General features: G+C 39.7%; 1 protein-coding gene across 2 annotated transcripts in view; it reads left to right on the top strand.

The window, feature by feature from the left end:
• Positions 1-24,064, top strand: part of LOC134543067 (heterogeneous nuclear ribonucleoprotein Q) — a 778,099-nt gene that overhangs the window by 26,814 nt on the left and 727,221 nt on the right. The window lies entirely within an intron of this gene.

Raw genomic sequence — 24,064 nt, 5'->3', positions numbered from 1 at the left:
GCTCCGGCAGCGAATTCTAGCGGCGGGTGCGGAAACTACGTGTGATTCGCGTCAAGAAATTTAGCTGAAAACACTATTTGCGTATACATTTATCACGCTCGGCATTATTAAAAAAAAATTCTAAGTTAAATTTCGTGAACAAGTTTTGTATTAGTATAAGTGTATTAGCAACATTAGAACAGATGAATTTGCTCGTTACCGAGGTTAGATGTTAACACATCACTGGCGAGTGCGGAAATACACACTATTTTTTTTTCTCTTCATTACTTTTATTAAGGGCTCTTGTTGAATTTCTTACACTATAATTCCCTTGCATTTTATGTTCTGTCACTAATATTTTCACCCAATGTTCACTAAGTGTAATGCAAGGATGTAAAAAGTCGTTCAAGTGTTTCTTAGTTATTATCACTTGCCTGAAATTTTACACACATTATATTGAACTTAATGAATATCTGCTGAAAATATTGGTGACAAAACAAAAATAAATGCAAAGCAGGATCTATAGAATTTAGAGAAAGAACCATTAAATAATATTAATGACGAGGGGAAAAATTAAACTTTAGGGCCTTAATCAAAAATTTGGCAAAAACTCGGAAATAAAGCTCTTAACTTTCTAACAAACGAAAGAAAGATTGTAATTTAAATATTTTAAAACCAAATAATGTTTACCTTGTAGAACTTACGCCACTGTTATTCTGCACACAATATTAATTAAATATGCTTAAAGAAACTGTAGTGATATACTATCATATATATACCCATAATTTCGTTTTATTACTATTAAAAATTTAAAATAACTGATAATGCACGTATTGTTCTGCTGAATTTTTTTTTTGCATCTGTGTACAAACGTAGATCATAGCCCGAACGGTTAGTAATAAAAAAACCTAAAAAGAAAAATTTTAGGAAATTTTAGGTGCTTTCGTTTTGAATAGAAATGTTATTTACGAAAATTTGATATTTTTTGAGTCATGAGCAAAAAACTGCCAAAAAATTAGATTTTTAACGTTTTGAATTTTTTTAACGTTGTGTCACGAAATTTTGTTAACAAACATGAAATTCGGATTCTGCACCCCAAAAAACATAAGCATGGATGAAATCAAAACTACCCCAAAACTTTCCTGTTAGGGGCCCTTTGGAGAACAAATGGACTGAATTATTAAATGATCTTTGAAAAAGGCTGAGGGTAATTTCGCTTGAACTGCGTGTGGAGTGATGTTGGTGGGGTGGGGTGGGTTTTCCCTCGAACAACATTCAGCGTTCACCATGTCCCACTCACCATCGCAATGCGTGCGCAGCTGTTGCTACAGTTTCAAGTGACACGTATCTACTCTTATCAATCAATCAATTAGGTGGATTTTTTTTTTTTTAGATTTTAGTTTCTGTCAAAACAAAAACTTTTCCAAGGTCAAGAGTTCAACAAAGACGGGCTGCATCGATAAGGCAAAGTTCACGCTTTCACATATCTCTGAAGATAAGCGAATGATGTATTGTGAACAGGCAGCGCCCACCTCTTGCGGTTAAATAACGTGTACAAGAGATAACACGAGAGCCATTTCGCCGGAAACACTGGATGATGAAAATAATCCGCCGAGTGAATCGTAACTCGGATGGTGCCAGATTGTAACAAAAGTTTAAGATCAGTTTGAAACATAACTAAATAAAACAATACACACATTTCAACTCTATATAAAGTTTTATTCACAGAAAAACCATTCAGGGTTTAAATTTCGAAGTGGTGTCTATTTAATTTAAGTAATTAATGCGTGCGCAAGAGTTTATTTTTTACCTACCATTATCATTCATATAATCACTTTAACTCCTTTATACTATCTATATATTTGAATTAGGAAGCGAATTTTTAAAATTGTTAAAACACGCATTACTTACTTTTAAATATTATTGTACTAACTCACACATTTATTGTTTAATTTTATCTAGCTATTTACATAGTCTGAAAAATAAAAAATTAATATGTTTTAAATAAAATGTAAAACACTCTCCCATTTTATTTTAATAGATTTTAAAAAACCAAATTATTAATTATCCTTATAACTGGATTCGTTAACATATTAGGAATCGGTATTACACACCATGTTTAATGATTTTATTTTTCTGTCATTGCTATTAGTTGTGGACTATTTCTTTAAACAAGCATTGTTTCCCCCTTGAAATTCTTAATTTGTCACAAATGCTTTGAACAGATATTCACTAAATGTAATACAAGGTCATGCAATACAGAAAGTTGGAAACCTGATTTCAGCAGGATGGTGTGACATCGCACACTGCAAGGCAATCAGTTGCAGCTTTGCGGGAATAGTTTGGTAATCGTGTCATCTCAAGATTCGGTGACATTCATTGGCCTCTAAGATCACCGGATTTATCGGATTGTAGTAGTATGTTCTAGTTCATACTGGGACAGGTATCAGGTTGTGGTGCTTGGTGCTAATCCGCCATCTTGGATTGTGACGTCACAGCGGCCATTTTTGACTCAAAAAATCCTCAAAAATGACTCAAAATGACTCAAAAATTCCCGTTTAGAGGAAAAATTTCCCGTTTTCGAGGGAAAAATTCCCGTTTCGAGGGGTAATTTCCCGTTTTAGTCCTCAAAAATACCAGCAGCTAGAAATGTCCATATGTAGGCTTAAGCGTCTATGTCTACAGCCTCAGATAAGCCTCTGACGTCATCATGGATTATGACGTCACCGCTGCAATTTCCGTTACGTCAGCCATATGTAAATTTATTATCCGATTTTAATAAAAAAAATTTTTAAAAAATTATAAAAAATTCATTTAATAAAATTTTAATGAAAAATATTTAAAAACATACATTAACGACACGGAGCTCGGAGCTCGGAGTCCGCGGTTCGAACCCGGTGAGGGCAAAAAAATAAAAATGGCGACCGATCCTTCCTCCACGGAAATCACCTACAGACTAACCTACCACCAATAACAAGGTCAACAAGTATGATGTCACGTCCGCCATCTTGTCTTCGTCTGCTGGAAGCCATCATCATGTTATCGTCTGCTAGAGTGCGCTGACGCCATGTTAGTTGAATTCTCACCCGATAGAGTGCAGTAATCAAATATTATTGCTGTGTCACCCGCCATCTTGTCATTTGGCCGCCATATTGGAATCGTGTAATTATTTAGCTAGGAATTCGGGAAATATTTTAAAATTCATTAAATAAATCACTCATCATTTTACAGATTGATTCGATCAGTTTCAGTCCTTGGTTCGATACCCGATCGATGCAATAATGTTTAATTTTATGTAAAAAAATAATAATATCAATAAACCATGTTCAACATTCTTAAAGAGACTTTAAAACCTATACTACCATCATCCTATAAGTCATCAACACCACCATCTTGGAAAATTCGTAATTATATTGCTAGAGATTCGGGAAAAAGTTCAGAAATCATTAAATAAATTTCCAATCAATATACTAATTAATTAGATCGACTAAGGTCCTTGGTACGATCTAGGATGATGCAATAAATTAAATATAACATCAATTTAACATAATAGTAACAGGTTCGAGGAATTGAACACCGCAAGTTCTTTTACAAACATAATATTTATTACATAATTTCTATTCTACTATAGGATCACTTACGAAAGCTAGCAATCTTATAATCAATCTATTAGGTCCGCATCGGTGTGAAATGACTAATTCTTAGCTCCAATCGGTTTATACTAGACAGTCCAAACAGAACCTTTACTGACATAGTTCTCCTCTTCTTGACAGAGTTTCTGGATACCGTTTTTAACAGTTTGCCTCACATCATCAGAACTGTAAATTACTGCAGCCGATGTCTTGAAAGCACACTTCTTCACTTTGTCATCTAACGCGGATATGGCTTTCCATATATACAGTCCAACCACAAGTTATATTTAAATGGACCGTTTGTTGCTACATCATCAGTAAGCTGATTGATTATGTACTGTCTGATGTCATCAAGAAAAGTACAAATGTCCTTCGACTCACCTAACGTATTTAGATAATAGTAGTCTTTCAACGTTCTACGAAATGCAGACTGTGCCAAGTAGAAGCCATTATCGTTTACTTGTAATGCACCGAACACAGTCTTAGGTTTATTTTCATGTCCAGACGTCATAGAAATCGGTTTCTGTACATCTGTTTTTTTGCTTGTACGCTCACGAGTCTCCAATCTAAAGCGAGGAGTCGAAATGTCGGCAGGTAGTTCAGCAGTAGGCGCACGGACTCTACCGTTGCAATTTTTCTTCGCATGTCGGCGCAAATTATCAATTCGAGTAAACCATTTAAGGCACTCATCACAGCAAAACTTCATGCGAGAAGGATTCTTCATGCATTTGCTCCGCTCATGTCTTCGTGCATCATGGAAAAATGCGAACGACGTATCACAGTAGCAGCAAGGATGCCTAGTTGAAGTCAAACCCGAACCAGATGACGATGTAACTGTGGTTGTACCATTTCCAGGCATGCTCTTATGCACATCGATGCATCGTTGTTGCACCGATACCTTTACTTTCTGCCGCTCTGCAGGGCCTTTACATGCCTCCAAGTGATGCTTCAAATTAGCATTTCTTGTAAATTGCTTGCGACACTTAATACAGCCAAACATTTTACGATAAGGGTTCTTAGCACATTCTCTCTTCTCATGTCGACGAGCATTGCTGATGTTTGAGAAAATCTTGTCGCAGTAACGGCACCGATGTTCGTTAGTTGTTGTCAAATCAGCAACCATTGAAGCCTCCATCGAGGGCGAAACAGCGTCCGTTGAGGTTTCCTGTACAGCCAGCACTACCGGCATTAAAGTCTCTTCTGCTGGTGGTATCATGTCTGTCGAAGTCTCCTCCAGTGTTATCATCGACGTTGCCAACGGGATCTGCTCCATCATCTTCGTCGCTGACGTCATGGTTCCCGTAGACGATGGTACAACCTCCATCGAGTCCGTCGTTAAAGTCGTTAAAGATGCCATCGAGTTCGCAAGAACAGGTAATTACGCGACAGTAACAAACTGAAAAAATACAAACATTCTGCTAGCTTGTGAAATTCTCTTTGATGTGCAAAGTTAGAGTTCTAGTACAAGCCAGAATCAGTTTTAGAATTTTTTTTCGTTTTTATTTTTAATTTTTTAATATTTTTTTTTTTGTAATTTTATGATATCAAAGAAAACTTGTGGCGGTTTTCTCCGTGTGCTTCCGATTATTCTTGTCAATATTATGGTGGTTTTCTCCGTGTGCTCCCGTTTATTCTTGACAATATTATGGTGGATTTCTCAGTGTGCTCCTGATTATTCTTGTCAATATTATGGTAGTTTTCTCCGGGTGCTCCTGATCATTCTTGTCAATATTATGGTGGTTTTCTTCGTATGCTCCTGATTATTATTGTCAATATTTTGATGGTTTTCTCCGTGTGCTTCCGATATTTCTTGACAATATTATGGTGGTTTTCTCCGTGTGCTCCTGATTAATCTTGACAATATTTTGATGGTTTTCTCTGGGCGCTTCTGATTATTCCTGACTAGACATCAAATGGTTTTCTCCGAGTGCTTCTGGTTACTGATGAGGAATTGATCTCTGCATGAAGGATTTTTTTACTTAATGAGGCATGTCATTTTTATTCAAGGTTGCATTTAATTAGTGAACTTCTGCTACTTAATCATCACTTGTAATATTTTTATCAGGTAGAAATTTAAAAAAAATCATTACTAAGTCGAATAATAATAATCTCTGAGAAATCTAAGAAGCACTAACAGGAAGGACGAACTTCCTTCTCCTTGGAGTCTAGCGAAGCCAACCTTCCTTTGCGATCGATAGTGAGCATTCCGCACCCCGCATTAATGAAATAGATATTATTTACCTGCAAGCAACATGTGTCGACATCTGTTGATGACAGCCAGAACTACTTGCATCAATTTGCTTTGAATTAGATAACTTAACTCTCGCTGATGAAATATTTAAAAAATTCTATTTAAGAAATGGTTCCAATTGGAGAAAACTGACAGTTTGTATCTAACATTAGTCACAGAAGCTACCATGGATCATGGTTTGTTATCTGCAGCTGAATCGGAAGGATGTGAAAAGTGAGAATACATTCAAGCCGATATTCAGTATATCATCCTTACTTTGTAAAAATGATGGACTCCTAAAAAGGAAGCATGAAGATGATGAAGACACTTTGACGTCAACGATATCGAATTCTTAAGGTAATCAGGGTGAAGACGGTGCCTTCTACGGTGATTGCTACAGTAACTCTGAAGCTTTTGGCGTGATCGAAGACTGTGCTGAAGCACCTAGAGCTGACAAGATCGAAGAATGTGGCGATGTCCTGAGACCGAAACGATGGAAACGTCGTGTTATAATAAATAAATCTGATCAGGCTTGTGATGATAGCTTGCTCGATGATGAAAGTTACCCTGAGGTTGGTGTTAAAACGGAAGACACCATAGATCATAATATTTATTATAAACGTGCAAGGAATATGGTGGTAAAAGAGAATGGTTACACATCATGGAAAGATCCAAACATATTGGTTGACCGGCTAAGACTTCTACATGGCTCGCTTTGTGCAGGAAACTATTTGTGCATCGAGGAAGTATCGTCCATACTCAGAACTGAGGAAAGTTGGCTACATACAATAATCATTTGTTTAACTGTCATGTGTGTGTACTATTGAAAAATAAATTAAATATTGAAAGTAAAAATTTAATGTTTTTATTTCTTGCATTCTGATTTCCAACTAAGCCTGTGTTTCCGTTACTGTATGTGTGATCATTCCGTTTCCTGTGTGTACAGTGTTTACGTTCCGTTTTCTGTGTGTACGTTCCGTTTCCTGTGTGTGTACGTTCGTTTCCTGTGTGTGTACGTTCCGTTTCCTCTGTGTGTACGTTCCGTTTCCTCTGTGTGCTGTGTGTACGTTCCGTTTCCTGTGTGTACTGTGTGTAGGTTCCGTTTCCTGTGTGTGTACTGTGTGTAGGTTCCGTTTCCTGTGAGTGTACTGTGTGTAGGTTCCGTTTCCTGTGTGTACTGTGTGATCATTACATTTATTGCACGTAAATTGCATGTATTGCGCGTACATTGCGTACATAAGGTGTTGGAGCTGATGGAGCTGATGGAGCTGTTGGAGCACTTGAAGCTAATGGTCAATTGAAGCATAGGAGAAAATTGTAGATGGATCTGATGACGCGAATTGTAGCTCTTGGAGCCTAGCGTATATTGGATAGATCGAATTAATGAGACGAGAAAGTAGCTTAACTCATCAAATTTGTTTCGATCATATGATCTTTTTTTTTTTTAATGTAGATTTGACTCTAGTATTATAGTAAATGGTTCTTGATTTGACTAGCGTATTATTCCATCCGGTGCATGTATATAAGCGAGTCCTTGACAGCGGGTTGCTCAGTTTGTTACTGTCGTCGACGGTGTACGGATCACCTAGTTTGTTTCTTCTGGTGCATAAGTCGCGTAATTACCTGTTCTAGCGAACTCGATGGCATCTTTAACGACTTTAACGACGGACTCGATGGAGGTTGTACCATCGTCTACGGGAACCATGACGTCAGCGACGAAGATGATGGAGCAGATCCCGTTGGCAACGTCGATGATAACACTGGAGGAGACTTCGACAGACATGATACCACCAGCAGAAGAGACTTTAATGCCGGTAGTGCTGGCTGTACAGGAAACCTCAACGGACGCTGTTTCGCCCTCGATGGAGGCTTCAATGGTTGCTGATTTGAAAACAACTAACGAACATCGGTGCCGTTACTGCGACAAGATTTTCTCAAACATCAGCAATGCTCGTCGACATGAGAAGAGAGAATGTGCTAAGAACCCTTATCGTAAAATGTTTGGCTGTATTAAGTGTCGCAAGCAATTTACAAGAAATGCTAATTTGAAGCATCACTTGGAGGCATGTAAAGGCCCTGCAGAGCGGCAGAAAGTAAAGGTATCGGTGCAACAACGATGCATCGATGTGCATAAGAGCATGCCTGGAAATGGTACAACCACAGTTACATCGTCATCTGGTTCGGGTTTGACTTCAACTAGGCATCCTTGCAGCTACTGTGATACGTCGTTCGCATTTTTCCATGATGCACGAAGACATGAGCGGAGCAAATGCATGAAGAATCCTTCTCGCATGAAGTTTTGCTGTGATGAGTACCTTAAATGGTTTACTCGAATTGATAATTTGCGCCGACATGCGAAGAAAAATTGCAACGGTAGAGTCCGTGCGCCTACTGCTGAACTACCTGCCGACATTTCGACTCCTCGCTTTAGATTGGAGACTCGTGAGCGTACAAGCAAAAAAACAGATGTACAGAAACCGATTTCTATGACGTCTGGACATGAAAATAAACCTAAGACTGTGTTCGGTGCATTACAAGTAAACGATAATGGCTTCTACTTGGCACAGTCTGCATTTCGTAGAACGTTGAAAGACTACTATTATCTAAATACGTTAGGTGAGTCGAAGGACATTTGTACTTTTCTTGATGACATCAGTAAGCTGATTGATTATCTTCTGTCTGATATCGTCAAGAAAATTACAACTGTCCTTCGACTCACCGAACGTATTTAGATAATAGTAGTCTTTCAACGTTCCACGAAATGCAGACTGCGCCAAGTAGAAGCCATTTCGTTCACTTGTAATGCTCCGAACACAGTCTTAGGTTTAGTTCCATGTTCAGACGTCATAACAATCGGTTGCTGGGCATCTGTTTTTTTGGTTGTACACTTTCGTGTCTCCAATCTAAAGCGAGGAGTCGAAATGTCGGCAGGTAGTTCAGCAGTAGGAGCACAGACTCCACCTTTACATTTTTTCGCATGATGTCGCAAACTATCGATTCGAGTAAACCATTCATGACAATCATCACATCGAAACTTTATACGAGAAGGATTCTTTTTGCATTTGCTCCGCTCATGACTTCGTGCATCATGGAAAAATGCGAACGACGTATCACAGTAGCTGCAAGGATACCGTGCTGATGTAGACGAACCTTTCAGACCCGATCCAGATATGGACGTTGCAACAGTAGTACCATTTCCAGGCATACTCTTATGAACATCGATGCATCGCTGTTGCACCGAAACCTTTACTTTCTGCCGCACAGCAGGACCTTTACATGCCTTCATGTGCGTTTTCATATTATCTTTTCTGGCAAACTGCTTATGACATTTCTCACAAACAAACATTTTACGATATAGGTTCTTGACACATTCGCTCCTCTCGTGTCGCCGAGCATTGCTGTTGTTTGAGAAAATCTTGTCGCAGTAACAGTACCGATGTTCGCTAGTTGTCAAATCAGCATCCATTGAAGTCTCCATCGAGGTCGTATCGTCGATCGTCGTGGTTTCCTGCACATCCAGCTCAGTAGTTATTAAGCTATCTTCTGCTGGTGGTATCACATCTATTGAAATCTCCTCCAATGTTGACGTCGTCGTCGTTGCCAACGAGATCTGCTCCACCATTGTCGTCGCTGACGTCAAGGTTCCCGTAGACGATGGTACAACGTCCATCGAGTTCGACGTTAAAGTCGGTAAAGATGCCATCGAGTTCTCAAGAACAGGTAATTACGCGACTTATGCACCAGATGAAATAATCTAGGTGATCCTTACACCGCCGACGTCAGTAACAAACTGACCGACCTGCTGTCTAGGACTCGCTTATATACATGCACCGTATGGAATAATACGATAGTCAAATCAAGAACCATTTACAATAATACTAGAGTCAAAACAACATAAAAAATAGAAGGACCAACAACGAAAAGGCAGCACATTCGGAAGCACCGACAACGAAAAGGCAGCACATTTGGAAGCACCGACAACGTAAAGACAGCACATTTGGAAGCACCGACAACGAAAAGGCAGCACATTTGAAAGCACCGACAACGAAAAGGCAGCACATTTGGAAGCACCGACAACGAAAAGGCAGCACCGACAACGAAAAGGCAGCACATTTGGAAGCACCGACAACGAAAAGGCAGCACATTTGGAAGCACCGTCAACGAAAAGGCAGCACATTTGGAAGCACCGACAACGAAAAGGCAGCACCGACAACGAAAAGGCAGCACCGACAACGAAAAGGCAGCACATTTGGAAGCACCGACATTGAAAAGGCAGCACATTTGGAAGCACCGACAACGAAAAGGCAGCACCGACAACGAAAAGGCAGCACATTTGGAAGCACCGACAAAGAAAAGGCAGCACCGACAACGAAAAGGCAGCACATTTGGAAGCACCGACAACGAAAAGGCCGCACCGACAACGAAAAGGCAGCACATTTGGAAGCACCGACAACGAAAAGGCAGCACCGACAACGAAAAGGCAGCACATTTGGAAGCACCGACAACGAAAAGGCCGCACCGCCAACGAAAAAGAAGCACATTTGGAAGCACCGACAACGAAAAGGCAGCACCGCCAACGAAAAGGAAGCACATTTGGAAGCACCGACAACGAAAAGGCAGCACCATCGACGAAAAGGAAGCACATTAATTTGTCATTGACTCCAATATTCATTGGCTCCAATATTCATTAGCTCCAATATTCATTGGCTCCAATATTCATTGACTCCAATATCCATGAGCTCCAATATCAATTGGCTCGAATTGCTCCAAAAGGTTCCATCAGCCTTTTGGCTCCAACAGTTTTTTGGCTCCGATAGTCATTGGCTCCAATAGTCTTTGGCTACAATATTCATTGGCTCCAATAATCATTGACTGCAATATTCATTGGTTCCAATATTCATTGGCTCCAATATTCATTGGCTCCAATATTCAATGGCTCCAATATTCATTGACTTCTAATTTTCATTGGCTCCATCAGTCATTGACAACTACAGTCTTTTGGTCCCAAAAGTCTTTTGGCTCCAAATATATTAGGCTAGAATTCTTCGAGTCTAAGAGACTATGAGACCACATGGTTACAGAACTACGTGACTACGAATCTTCAAGTTTACGAGACTGCGAGGCTACAGAGCTACGAAGCCTCTAGTACACAGGTTTACGTGACTGCGAGGATACAGGACTACCAGTCTGCATGAGTACTTGACTACGAAGCTACTCGTCTACAAGGCTACAATTACAGCATCTGTTTTCGTCAGAATTTTCTCTTTTGCTCCAACTGCACCACCAGCATTATGTTATAAGATTACAAGGCCGCTTGCTTACGTAGCTTCAAGTCTACGAGGATACTTGGATACGTAGCTTCAATTCTACGAGGTCCTAAGACTTCATGACTACGCGACTTCGAGCCATGAGGTTACGATATTACGTGACTACGAATCTTCATGTTTACGAGACTGCGAGGCTACAGAGCTACGAAGCCTCTAGAAAACGAGTTTACGTGACTGCGTGGATACAGGAATACAAGTCTGCATGAGTTCTTGACTACGAAGCTACTCGTCTGCAAGGCTCCAATTGACACATCTGTCTTCGATGGAATTTTCTCTTTTGCTACATCTACACCATCAGCATTATGTTATAAGATTACAAAGCTACTTGCTTACGTAGCTTCAAGTCTACGAGGCTCCAATACATCATGACTACGAGACTACGAACCATGAGGTTACGAGACTATGCGATTGCAAGTCTTCAAGGTTACGTCATCGCGAGGCTATAGGACTACGAAGCTTCCAGAACGCATGGTTACGAGAATGCATGACTAATTGACCGCATGGCTACGAAACTTTATGTCTCTAACTGACTACAATAGCACTATTCAGTGGTGAGAGTTAATTTATTTCATGCAAAGGTACTTGCTGCAAGCAGTTCCGCTTTTCAACATCAGATGACGTCATGTTTTGCTTGCAGGTAAAATAATATTTATTTATTTTATGCGGGATGCGGGTTGTTCACTATCGGTCGCATAAGAAGAATGGCATCGATAGTCTTCAAGGAGAAGGAAGTTCGTCCTTCCTGCTAGTGCTTCTCAGATTTCTCACGGTCCGCCATCTTGGATTGCGACGTCACGGCTGCCATCTTGGATGGGTGTGACTTTGACCTTTGACCGAAACCGCAGGAATGATCGCAAGCACACGGATTAACCATCATAATATTGATAAGAATAATCAGGAGCACACGGAGAAAACCATCATAATATTGGCAAGAATAATCAGGAGCACACGGAGAAAAACGACACATGTTTTCTTTGATATCATAAAATTACAGGAAAAAAAAATATTTAAAAATAAAAATAAATTAATAAAAAAATTTAAAATAAAAACAAAAAATACATAAACTGATTCTGCTAGCTTGTAAACTTATCATTGTTGATCAAAGATAGAGTTCTAGTACAAGCCAGTATTTTATTAATTTTTTGTTTTTATTTTAAATTTTTTTATTAATTTATTTTTATTTTTAAATATTTTTTTTCCTGTAATTTTATGATATCAAAGAAAACATGTGTCGTTTTTCTCCGTGTGCTCCTGATTATTCTTGCCAATATTATGATGGTTTTCTCCGTGTGCTCCTGATTATTCTTGCCAATATTATGATGGTTTTCTCCGTGTGCTCCTGATTATTCTTATCAATATTATGATGGTTAATCCGTGTGCTTGCGATCATTCCTGCGGTTTCGGTCAAAGGTCAAAGTCACACCCATCCAAGATGGCAGCCGTGACGTCGCAATCCAATATGGCGGACCGTGAGAAATCTGAGAAGCACTAGCAGGAAGGACAAACTTCCTTCTCCTTGAAGACTATCGATGCCATTCTTCTTATGCGACCGATAGTGAACAACCCGCATCCCGCATAAAATAAATAAATATTATTTTACCTGCAAGCAAAACATGACGTCATCTGATGTTGAAAAGCGGAACTGCTTGCAGCAAGTACCTTTGCATGAAATAAATTAACTCTCACCACTGAATAGTGCTATTGTAGTCAGTTAGAGACATAAAGTTTCGTAGCCATGCGGTCAATTAGTCATGCATTCTCGTAACCATGCGTTCTGGAAGCTTCTTAGTCCTATAGCCTCGCGATGACGTAACCTTGAAGACTTGCAATCGCATAGTCTCGTAACCTCATGGTTCGTAGTCTCGTAGTCATGATGTATTGGAGCCTCGTAGACTTGAAGCTACGTAAGCAAGTAGCTTTGTAATCTTATAACATAATGCTGATGGTGTAGATGTAGCAAAAGAGAAAATTCCATCGAAGACAGATGTGTCAATTGGAGCCTTGCAGACGAGTAGCTTCGTAGTCAAGAACTCATGCAGACTTGTATTCCTGTATCCACGCAGTCACGTAAACTCGTTTTCTAGAGGCTTCGTAGCTCTGTAGCCTCGCAGTCTCGTAAACATAAAGATTCGTAGTCACGTAATCTCGTAACCTCATGGCTCGAAGTCGCGTAGTCATAAAGTCTTAGGACCTCGTAGAATTGAAGCTACGTATCCAAGTATCCTCGTAGACTTGAAGCTACGTAAACAAGCGGCCTTGTAATCTTATAACATAATGCTGGTGGTGCAGTTGGAGCAAAAGAGAAAATTCTGACGAAAACAGATGCTGTAATTGTAGCCTTGTAGACGAGTAGCTTCGTAGTCAAGTACTCATGCAGACTGGTAGTCCTGTATCCTCGCAGTCACGTAAACCTGTGTACTAGAGGCTTCGTAGCTCTGTAGCCTCGCAGTCTCGTAAACTTGAAGATTCGTAGTCACGTAGTTCTGTAACCATGTGGTCTCATAGTCTCTTAGACTCGAAGAATTCTAGCCTAATATATTTGGAGCCAAAAGACTTTTGGGACCAAAAGACTGTAGTTGTCAATGACTGATGGAGCCAATGAATATTGGAGTCAATGAATATTGGAGCCATTGAATATTGGAGCAATTGAATATTGGAGCCAATGAATATTGGAGCCAATTAATATTACAGTCAATGATTATTGGAGCCAATGATTATTGTAGCCAATGATTATTGTAGCCAAAGACTATTGGAGCCAATGACTATCGGAGCCAAAAAACTGTTGGAGCCAAAAGGCTGATGGAACCTTTTGGAGCAATTCGAGCCAATTGATTTTGGAGCTCATGGATATTGGAGTCAATGAATATTGGAGCCAATGAATATTGGAGCTAATGAATATTGGAGCCAATGAATATTGGAGTCAATGACAAATTAATGTGCTTCCTTTTCGTCGATGGTGCTGCCTTTTCGTTGTCGGTGCTTCCAAATGTGCTTCCTTTTCGTTGGCGGTGCTGCCTTTTCGTTGTCGGTGCTTCCAAATGTGCTTCCTTTTCGTTGGCGGTGCTGCCTTTTCGTTGTCGGTGCTTCCAAATGTGCTTCCTTTTCGTTGGCGGTGCGGCCTTTTCGTTGTCGGTGCTTCCAAATGTGCTGCCTTTTCGTTGTCGGTGCTGCCTTTTCGTTGTCGGTGCTTCCAAATGTGCTGCCTTTTCGTTGTCGGTGCTGCCTTTTCTTTGTCGGTGCTTCCAAATGTGCTGCCTTTTCGTTGTCGGTGCTGCCTTTTCGTTGTCGGTGCTTCCAAATGTGCTGCCTTTTCGTTGTCGGTGCTTCCAAATGTGCTGCCTTTTCGTTGTCGGTGCTGCCTTTTCGTTGTCGGTGCTGCCTTTTCGTTGTCGGTGCTTCCAAATGTGCTGCCTTTTCGTTGACGGTGCTTCCAAATGTGCTGCCTTTTCGTTGTCGGTGCTTCCAAATGTGCTGCCTTTTCGTTGTCGGTGCTTCCAAATATGTTGCCTTTTCGTTGTCCGTGCTTCCAAATGTGCTGCCTTTTCGTTGTCGGTGCTTCCAAATGTGCTGCCTTTTCGTTGTCGGTGCTTCCAAATGTGCTGTCTTTACGTTGTCGGTGCTTCCGAATGTGCTGCCTTTTCGTTGTCGGTGCTTCCGAATGTGCTGCCTTTTCGTTGTTGGTCCTTCTATTTTTTATGTTGTTTTGACTCTAGTATTATTGTAAATGGTTCTTGATTTGACTATCGTATTATTCCATACGGTGCATGTATATAAGCGAGTCCTAGACAGCAGGTCGGTCAGTTTGTTACTGACGTCGGCGGTGTAAGGATCACCTAGATTATTTCATCTGGTGCATAAGTCACGTAATTACCTGTTCTTGAGAACTCGATGGCATCTTTACCGACTTTAACGTCGAACTCGATGGACGTTGTACCATCGTCTACGGGAACCTTGACGTCAGCGACGACAATGGTGGAGCAGATCTCGTTGGCAACGACGACGACGTCAACATTGGAGGAGATTTCAATAGATGTGATACCACCAGCAGAAGATAGCTTAATAACTACTGAGCTGGATGTGCAGGAAACCACGACGATCGACGATACGACCTCGATGGAGACTTCAATGGATGCTGATTTGACAACTAGCGAACATCGGTGCTGTTACTGCGACAAGATTTTCTCAAACAACAGCAATGCTCGGCGACACGAGAGGAGCGAATGTGTCAAGAACCTATATCGTAAAATGTTTGTTTGTGAGAAATGTCATAAGCAGTTTGCCAGAAAAGATAATATGAAAACGCACATGAAGGCATGTAAAGGTCCTGCTGTGCGGCAGAAAGTAAAGGTTTCGGTGCAACAGCGATGCATCGATGTTCATAAGAGTATGCCTGGAAATGGTACTACTGTTGCAACGTCCATATCTGGATCGGGTCTGAAAGGTTCGTCTACATCAGCACGGTATCCTTGCAGCTACTGTGATACGTCGTTCGCATTTTTCCATGATGCACGAAGTCATGAGCGGAGCAAATGCAAAAAGAATCCTTCTCGTATAAAGTTTCGATGTGATGATTGTCATGAATGGTTTACTCGAATCGATAGTTTGCGACATCATGCGAAAAAATGTAAAGGTGGAGTCTGTGCTCCTACTGCTGAACTACCTGCCGACATTTCGACTCCTCGCTTTAGATTGGAGACACGAAAGTGTACAACCAAAAAAACAGATGCCCAGCAACCGATTGTTATGACGTCTGAACATGGAACTAAACCTAAGACTGTGTTCGGAGCATTACAAGTGAACGAAATGGCTTCTACTTGGCGCAGTCTGCATTTCGTGGAACGTTGAAAGACTACTATTATCTAAATACGTTCGGTGAGTCGAAGGACAGTTGTAATTTTCTTGACGATATCAGACAGAAGATAATCAATCAGTTTACTGATGATGTAGCAACAAACGGACCTTTGAAATATAACTTGTGGTTGGACTGTATATATGGAAAGCCATATCCGTTCGATGACAAAGTGAAGAAGTGTGCATTCAAGACATCGGCTGCAGTAATTTACAGTTCTAACGATGTGAAGCAAACTGTTAAAAACGGTATCCAGAAACTCTGTCAAGAAGAGGTGGACTATGTCTGTAAAGGTTCTGGCTGGACTCTGTCTAGTATAAACCGATTGGAGCTAAGAATTAGTCATTTCACACCGCTGCGGAACTAAATGATTATAAGATTGCTGGCTTTCGTAAGTGATCCTGTAGTAGAATAGAAATTATGTAATAAATATTATGTTTGTAAAAGAACTTGCGGTGTTTAATTCCTCGAACCTGTTACTTTTATGTTAAATTGATGTTATATTTAATTTTTTTTGCATCATCCTAGATCGTACCAAGGACCTTAGTCGATCTAATTAATCAGTATATTGATCGGAAATTTATTTAATGATTTCTGAACTTTTTCCCGGATCTCTAGCATTAAAATTACACATTTCCAATATGATGGTCTTGATGTCTGATAGGATGGTGGTCGTAGAGGATTTAGAGTCTCTTTACGAATGTTGAACATGGTTTATTTAATTTTTTTTTACATAAGATTAAACATTATTGCAACGATCGGGTATCGAACCGAGGACGGGAATCGATCGAATCAATATGTAAATTAATGAGTGATTTATTTAATGAATTTTGGAACTTTTCCCGAATTTCTAGCTAAATAATTACGGATTTTCAAGATGGCGGCCAAATGACAAGATGGCGGGTGTCACAGTAATAAATGATTACTGCACTCTAGTGGGTAAGAATTAAACTAGCATGGTGTCAGCGCACTCTAGCCGACGATACAATGATGTTGGCTTCCAGCATCGAAGACAAGATGGCGGACATGACGTCATACTACCTGATGGTATATGTGCATTGACATAAGTGGTGGGGGTCAGTCTGCCAGCAGCCACCTAGGGGGAAGGATCTGTCGTCATTTTTAATTTTTTTTGCACCCACCGGGTTCGAACCGCGGACTCCGAGCTCCGTGTCGTTAATGTATGCTTTTTAAATATTTTTATTAAATTTTTATTATTTGAATTTTTTTAATAAATTTTAATTTTTTTTATTAAAATCGGATAATAAAAAAGTTAAAGATGGCGACCGTAACGAAAATTGCAACGGTGACGACATAATCCAAGATGGCGGTCATGGTATCCTTATTCCTAGAAATGGCTTAACTGAGGCTTGAGTTAAGGATGCTTAAGCCAGTTTTAGGAATTTTCAGCCGCTGGGATTTTTAAGGACTAAAAACGGGAATTTTTCCCTCGAAACGGGAAATTTTTCCCTCGAAATGAGAAATTTTTAATTTGTGGAATTTTTTAAGATTTTTTGGCGGAACTTTTTTCTACAGAAATGGAAATTTTGGCGATTTTTGAGGAATTTTGGGCAAATTTTGCCCAATTTTGGCGGATTTTGGCGATTTTTGAGGATCAAATTCAAGGTCAAGGTCAAAGGTCAAAGTCACAAACATCCAAGATGGCCGCCGTGACGTCACAATCCAATATGGCGGACCGACAATCTCAATCCACCGCCTGAGGCCTGTTTCCGGACCGGCCAAGCTATACTACTCACAGTATATATGTTTATTGAAATAATTAAGAAATTTTTCCCAGACAATTTTGATCATATAATAAGATATTAATTGCAACTGAATGCTAAACACATAGTAAAATTCAGTTAAACACAATTTAGCTTAGCCACAAGCATCTGAATAATTATTCCGCTGAAATTTTAGCTGATTTCTGGTTATTATTAGTATTTCTACATTATGAATTATGCTATCTTTAAAGTTTATTGAATTGAAAACATATTTTTGAGCATTTACATTCAAAATCCATATGAATCAGTCCAAACAATACTGATCGAGTCAATAATATACCAAAATTGATTTTGACCTAGAATAATTATACCTATATATATATAATCTACAAGGTTATTAATTGCTTATTGCTCGCAATATCATTTCAGTGTAAACGATGGATTTTTACCAAGTTTCCTTAGAAATAAAACTATGTCCTTGAGATATATTTTCTCATGATAAAAGTTAAGTGTTTGAAGCTCTTTCAGCATGACCGATTAATATACATTCTCTCACTGAAAACTTTTAAACAATAAGAATGCATTAATTATTCTATATGTACCAGTAGCCATTGGTCCACTCTAAATTGTCTATAATGCTCCAAGCAGTGTGACCGAGCAGTCACGTTGTCCATATTCACAGCATCCAGCGCTGAGGCGAGTTTAACCTGGAACAAACAATTAGTATGAAAGCACTTATAATATTTCTTGGAAAATAGCCAGAGTTTTTATTTTCATAATCTAGAAATTTCTATAATTTTTTTCAAATATTTTGTGATCATAAACTAATTTTCACAATAATAAAAATTAAAAAATCTATTTGTAATATTACACAATGCGAGACACATTTTCCTATTGCTAAATCTCTTAGCGTTCATAACATAACCTAGAAAATACTTATGCGGTGAAAGTCAATTCAAACATGGGGTCAAGGAAAGACTTTGAGAATTCTAAGGATAAATGTATTTTAAAATCACAGTTATCTCCAATACCATTTACAGTTAAGTAATTTTCTTTGGAGACGTTTATTGTGATTTGTTATTTTAAGAACTATTAATTTATTCTTTTGACGTGACAACGTCTAATAAATCGATGAACGCTGGATGCACGCACGAAAAATTGTCCCACTACGGATGTCCAACTACAGATGTCCCACTACGGATGTTTTTTTTTCCTAACCTAACTAAAAACTAATGATGTTTGGGAGGGGTCCGGGTTAAGGAGGGACCTAAGTGCGTCTCAGGCCGAAGCCCATCACGCCTTAGTCATGCTGGGAGTAGCCATGCAGGGAAAGGGTCACATGCATCGTGTGCTAGGAGGGGATTGGCCAGCCATGGCAGCGATTGTTGCCATGATTAACTCCCCTCACTCTTATCTCTAGTCTAAACTACTAGTTAAGTTGGGCCCAGGTAAAACCTGCATAGACACAGGGAAAACCCTGGGCACTTTCATGCGGGATGCAAGTTTGCATGCATTAAGTGTAGGAAAGTACAGGAGACAGAGGATGGTCTTGATGAAGAGTTGGCCAGAGTAGAAAGAGTCTACCATGCGGGGGTTGGGTGTTTGGACTCGAGGTCCGCTTTGTTTGTGTCCAGGACTGGAATTCGCTGGCCAGGAACGGAGGCGCCCCTGGCGGTGAGGGTAACACGAACCACTCACATCCGCTCGACAGCAGCACCTATAACTAAAAGAAATAAAATTAAACATCTTACATACTAGACTAATTTTAGTAGACGCATGTTGCGCGGGCTAACATGCCTTAATAGTACTTTAATTAAGCATAACTAAACTATGTTTTTGGTTTTTAGATTTTTCTTATTTTTTAATTTTGTTTTATTAAATATATAATATATAGCATAATATAGGCTAATATTATTATAATAACATCTACTCACTAGTTATAGTGGAAGAACTGCCGGAGTATGGGTTTAAGGCGAATGGTGAAAGCATTCGTATTTTATTTTTATTTTTATTAGTTGAGGTTTTATATGCGTGCCACTTTCAAAGGACGTCGCCCATTAGCATACAGCATTCCACTCGTCGGCCGGCGTTCGAGGTTATTGTTGTGCACCGCGCCACAGGAGTACATATATTCGCAAGGAAATGGCGTTCTTACAAATACGTATTATTATAATTACTAGTGTAAATCAGTATATTTAAACAGTGTTGTATGAGTATTGTTTTAGCTGTGTAACTAAATATTTATTGCTGGTATGATACTTTTCACGCTTTAGTTTGACATTGGTAATTATTTCTCATGAGTTATTATTTCATCAACTAAATCACACACCGTATTATAGTTATGAGCCCCTCGAGCGTGTAAATATTTCGAATCCAACAGAGACTATGCTAGTTAAAAGAAGTTCAAACAAATATCGTGAGTGGAATATTATTAATTTATAACATCTGAAACAATTGTTTCCAATATGGCCTCGTGTCCGTGCGGTTAGCATTGCTGACTTCCTAGCTAAAGGATGATGGATCAAATCCCAACCGCTACAATATTTTATTTTTGTACTTGTAAAAATAAATACGGCGCGCGCAACACTACAAAAGTAATAAATATATTTGAATTAATGAATGCAATTAAAAGTTAATTCATCAATTAAATTGTAGATTTCATTTCACTCCTTCTTTTTATCCATACAAAATAGTGATAATTCAATAAAAATGATTCAATTTTATTCATAAAAGTATGCAGAGGTAGATTTTATCATACAAAAGATAGAAAATTTAAAAAAAAATTCTTCCTCAAAGAATATAATATTTTTAATGCCTAAATGGTTTGGTTGCAAAAACCTATTACGGCTCAGTCTCAGGCCGAATATGATATTTCATTTGGTTCTGGATCAAAAATTTCATCAATGTTTTTTTAATGACGTCACGTTAAACTATCGTCCGTAAACCGAATTTACAGAAAACCAATTTTTTTTATATAATTTTTCGTTTCATGGTCCATTGACCCAAAAAAATCAACTAAAAAGTGTGTGTATCGAAATTTTTTAGGCACGATAACTTTCGAACTGTCGAATTAAAAAATATATATATTTCCGTACCACATACAATATAAAATTCGTTATTCTTTATTATAAATCCTTAATAATTATCTACAACTTTCACCCGAAAATTTTTTTCGTAGGACCAAATATTATAGTAAGGGGTGAAAAAAAAAGTGTTGAAGGCCAAAAAATTCATGATCCCCTTAGTACCTAATTTAAATCACAATAATATTCGTTATATAACGAATTCAATTTTCAGATATTTTTTTAAGTCATGAGTATCATAGTTTTATTTTTACGCACGAAATTTTTTCGCATACGACAATCATATGAACATTATTTTAGTTAAATTTTTAACCTCTGTAGTCGGCCATGTGCTGTTCGCCATTTCAAAGACTCGTTGTGACGGGAACGGATATGATTTACTTTTTCGCTCGGCACGATTTTGATTGGCCGAACACATCCAACATCTAATTTATTTTATAACCCGTCCCATGTGCAAACATTTTTCATGGAAACTCAAAATTATCCAACTTGCCAAAACAAACATGGCTGCGCTAATGACATTCATCGGTGACTTCAAAACCCTCCAACTTTATTTGACAAGAACGTGTCGGAAGGGGTTGCAGAGCGAAAGTTTGACGGCGTGAGAAGGGAAGATGGACGCGAGTTGAACGCCAGCAACGGGGCGCGTGAAGACGGGCGTCTGGCGCGCGCACACACTCGGTGGGTCAGCGGGTCGACGCTACCTGCCCATTATCACGTGACGCTAGGGCGGGATGGGGGGGAGCGAGGGTGGTGGTGACGGCAATGGGCGCAAACCCCCCCCGTGGGAAACCCTTTGAGCCGCGCCGCCATCGCCAACACGCAAGCAGTGCAAAGATAAAATAGAAAGGTTAGATGGGGTCGATGGAGGGGGGGGGGGGGCGCTGCATTCTCTCCCACCTCGCCCTTGCAGAGGCCCACGTCACGTGTCAGTCAGCCGCGTCGTACCGTCTGCTAGACGGGAGATCACGCGGAGAGTAGTCTACTGCAAATACATAGGGGAGGACGGGGCAAGTTGGCGATGTTAAGAGTTCACCATTTTTTATAATTTTAATTTTGGAAATACGATTTCCTTCTTTCCAGACACTATTAGAATAGTCTTTTGTCGTGGTGTAACTACATGAAAAAAATCTATATTTCTATATTATCTCAAAAATTCTGCCCTTTTAAAAATATAATGCAAATGTGCCATCTTGCCCCGTTACCGGGGCAAGATGACTTTGACTACGGGGTAAGATGACATTTTTGACACAAGTTTAAACATATTTATTCTTAGAATGCAAACTACTGTAAACTAACTAATTTAACATTGTTACATGCGTTTTTACATATAAGGCATGTTATTAAAGGCTTGGTTTGTTGAAAATTACAATTAATAGTTAACTTACATAACTAATTCAGAGTTGGTGTTTTATAAACAATACTCGCACACAAAGTTTCCTCCTTCAAAGTTCGAGCAGTCCTCGTGCCACCATGTGTGGCATTTGCAACACTCGATCCAGTCTTCTGATGGAGGATTGACATAAATCTCATCACACACTGGACGCTGCACTTCGGATATTTGAGCTGAAGTCATGCCTGTCGAAAGTTGGAGCTTCTTGGATTTTTCTCGAGAATCGAGCTTCAGTTTCTTAGTAACAGTTCCTTTTTTGGCTTCTCTAGACTCTTGTCTTTGTTGCTTCAAACGTTCTTGTTCTATCCTCTGAGCTCTCCTCTGAACCAGAATCGCTTTCATGGATGAGCTTGTGATGACACTTGCATTTTGCTTATGAGATTATAAAGCTCAGAAAATCAAACAAAAGTTATAAAAGAGTTGTATGTGGATACCACAAAAACCGTATAAAGCACTTGGGGCAAGATGACGAGTCGTCATCTTGCCCCAGTCAACTTGCCCCGATCAGCAATGTTATTAGTATTGGATTTTTTCGCTAGGAAAAAAAAATAAAAGGTTAACAATATATAGTGGTTAAGAAAAGTATATAGTCTAAGGTAATAATGTGTGGCATTGAATATCCAAATATCTTACCTGTTTGTCCATGAGATATTACTTCGAAGTTCTTGAAAATTACAATACGTCAGACCAAATGTACGAACATCATCTAACAAACAACTAAATGGTGGCAGCGGCTTCACTGTGCGATTCTTTAGTGCCCACCAGTGTGGAGCGCTAGTAGTGTCTGTTAGGTGGTGCTATCTAGTGCCATGACGTGGAAATAAGTCATTCGTCATCTTGCCCCGCTCGTCAACTTGCCCCGTCCTCCCCTACGTCATTCTCTGGATCGGTCCACACAGAGAGCTTCAATCAATAAGACCGGCAAGATTAAGTTTTACTTTATATATAATTGTGTGTGTGCACACACGTATACATATGTAAGGGCGTCGCTCACTGGTGCTTCTAGCACGGTATCGCCTCTAAGCGCAAGGCTGTGGACTGGCGCGCTGTGTCCTCGTTACCACTCGGAACCGCGGCCGTTGTTCCACTACCGGTAGTAGTAGCTGGCGCGAGAGTGGGGGTAGAGTCGCCTGCGCGCCAAATTCACACAAAAAAAACTGTAAATTAAATTACTTTGAAATTAAACTTTGTTAACTTGAAACACCTTCCTTCAGTGAAAAGAAAATGTTTTATGGGACTCAAGGTCTTGTAAGGTTTGATGTCCTGCCGTTTATTGAAATGATAATTTGACGACGTTATTAGTAGAGACATGCAAAATTCGCGGATTCATTTCGCGATAGGCTAGCATCAAAACAACTATATTTTCGTACCGCTTCTGCGATTGACCCACAATTTATCCGGGGAACTGTGAGCCAATGGGAAACAATAAACCAAGAAAGTGCCGAATTACGGACAGCCTAGTTGAGACGTCTCACGCGTCAGTAGCCAATGAACAGGTGTCATTTTCGCGAGTATTTAAAGGACTGTGAAGTCTATCCTAGAGGTCAATGAATCCGCGAATTTTGCAGGTATTTAGTTATTAGTTGTCTCTGAGGTCGCCAATTAGCCTAAAGTAGTAAATCCTGTGGGCCAGTTTTCACTGGTCGAGCGGAGACTCGTCTCTGGACGTGACATCGCCCCGTGGCTGGCAGAAAATAGAATTTAAATGGCAGAGACTCCTCTGGCTTTTGTATGACTGGTTGAATTGGTCACTGAATGACAACAGCGGATCCTGTACACGGCGCTACCTTAGACTTGGGCCTGTTCTACACCTGGGGCCGTGGCCCGATGCGGCACGTGTTACCAGA

Source organism: Bacillus rossius (genome assembly GCF_032445375.1).
Source record: "Bacillus rossius redtenbacheri isolate Brsri chromosome 9 unlocalized genomic scaffold, Brsri_v3 Brsri_v3_scf9_2, whole genome shotgun sequence".
NCBI lineage: Eukaryota > Metazoa > Arthropoda > Insecta > Phasmatodea > Bacillidae > Bacillus > Bacillus rossius.
This window is presented reverse-complemented; position numbering and strand designations above follow the sequence as displayed.